This window comes from Salvelinus fontinalis, chromosome 8 (genome assembly GCF_029448725.1).
Source record: "Salvelinus fontinalis isolate EN_2023a chromosome 8, ASM2944872v1, whole genome shotgun sequence".
Classification (NCBI taxonomy): Eukaryota; Metazoa; Chordata; class Actinopteri; order Salmoniformes; family Salmonidae; genus Salvelinus; species Salvelinus fontinalis.
In genome coordinates this window covers 50,655,825-50,658,324 of record NC_074672.1, presented here as the reverse complement: position 1 = coordinate 50,658,324, position 2,500 = coordinate 50,655,825, and positions in this window count along the sequence as shown.

Sequence of the window (2,500 nt, the reverse complement as noted above, 5' to 3'; positions counted from 1 at the left end):
ATGCTTCGTCGAATTGTACCAAATGTCACTTTACTTCCAATGCCGAACTCTGCAAATATCTGTCCCACAAATGCACAGAGATTAAGGTATGGTTTCCCGCAGGATGTGAAAAAAAAGAGTGTTGTATCTGGGGTAATTCCACTCAGATGAGGCCTGATCTCATGGAATTGTTTAAGCCAAGTGTATTCCTCCTGAGACATAACAATTCTGCACTCCCCGAAGCTGGAGTTAGTTTTGTGGCTTGCAACGCACATCTGATAACCCCCACTTTCCAAGGATACTTCTGTAAAATCAACATCCCCAGTCACATGGTGACTGGGGATCGTCGAGTGCCATTAAATATGTCGAGTGCCATTAAATATGGCCAACCGGTTGGACATGAGAGCCGCAAACCTACGTCTGTCAGAGGAGGTGGCTCGGACTTCCAGCCTACTGAGAACATCAGGAATAGATTTATTACTTAACTCAACAAATCGGTTTAAATCCGCAGCGCTGAGCAACTCGTCCCTGCAGCGTCTGCGAAATTGTGCCATGTGCGTTGCCTGACTCTGCCTAGAACTCCTGTCCATCTTTGCAAAGCATAGTAACATTTTTCGAATCATACTGACTTCAGCTTGCAGATTTTGCGGCCGGAACTCAATCAGATATTTCAGGAAACTTCTAACATCGGATCGGTACATTTTTAACGTGGATGGTGCCAAACCACGGCCTTTAACCTTCCCATACCACTCATACACACGCATGTAGTTGTCCAGAAAACACAGTCCTTCATCGAGTTTGCCCTCGGACATAAAGCAGAGGAATTCCCGTACTCGGGACAGACTGCTGCGACTATTATCAATGCGTTTAACCGAAGGGTTGATACCATTAGTAAAGGTCGCATAGTCTTTAAAAATTACAGTATTCCAACCTTGAATCATTGGCGACCCACCGGCGTCTTCATCACTGTCGATATCGGTGGATTTCGACACGGCGCAGGCTTGCTCCCTCTGTTCCGGGCGTTGTTCACCCCCGAGGTGACTGGTTGACTGCACCGCCGACTACTCACTCTCGCCACTCAGTTGCTTCTCCGGGGAACAATCGCTTTCAACAGAGTGCATAAACCCAGAGTCGTCACCGGGCTCCAGCCGCTGTTCAATGTCGTTGTTAGGCAGCTCTATATCAGTCGAAAGCCGGCTAGATTGCACAGCGTGCGTCCATGCTAACGTCTTATTCTTAAGTCCATGGACAGTCTTAAAATGTTTGTCGAGCCGCGCGATATGCGTCTTGGTACATAGTCCACAGTCATGTCGTTGTTTGCTGTACATAGCTTCTCTCTCCTGCCTGCCTTCCTCCGTGTATGTTTGTGTCTGCCAAGAAACTGAACCCTAATCATGGGTTCTAATTATAGCCAGGTGTGGATACAGGCGTGGCATTGTTAATTGGACTGGAGGGAAATGAAATTGAAAGGTCAAGGCCACCTAGATGCCGCTATACTCACATGAGTGTGCTTGGCTCAGTGTGTAGAGCGCTATACTATCACTCAGGAGATCGGGGTTTGAGACCCATGTGAGGCAAACTCATTGCTCTGATTTTACCCCCCTAAACAAGGTCTTATTCATAGAGCACTGCCCTTGGAGCATGAGGCCTATACACATTAGATACTAGGCCTGACAAGAGGCACTATGACTGGGATTCAATTCATAGAGCACTGCCCTTGGAGCATGAGGCCTATACACATTAGATACTAGGCCTGACAAGAGGCACTATGACTGGAATTCAATTCATACAGCACTGCCCTTGGAGCATGAGGCCTATACACATTAGATACTAGGCCTGACAAGAGGCACTATGACTGGGATTCAATTCATAGAGCACTGCCCTTGGAGCCTGAGGCCTCACAATGCACCTGCCACAATGCATGTCAGTAGGTGCTACAAGTGCCATAGCTCTGTACTGGTCATTTTTTAAAGCTTGCAGGCCTATACACATTAGATACTATGCCTGACAAGAGGCACTATGACTGGGATTCAATTAATAAGTGCCATTAAGTGCCAAAACAGACCACAACAACCCTAACACTAACCCTAACCCTAACCATTCTAAAAAACCATACCTAACCTTAACCCTAACCCTAACCATTTTACTAACTATACCTAACCCTAACCCCAACCCCAACCCCAACCCCAACCCCAACCCTAACCCTAACCCTAACCCCAACCCTAACCCTAACCCTGATCCTACGTCGAGTCGACAGATCTACCTAACCTAACCCTAACCCTAACCTTAACCATTCTTAAACTTAAACCTAACCCTAACCTTAACTCTAACCCTAACCATTCTAACCCTAAACCTAACCTTAACCCTAACCTTTACCATTCTAAAAAACCTAACCCTAATCCTAACCCTAACCCTAACCTTAACCACTCCAACCCTAAACCCTTAACCCAACCCTAACCATTACATCCTGCCTCCTTTGCCCTATCCGGGGGTATCGTCGGACCGGAGCACAGTGTCTCCC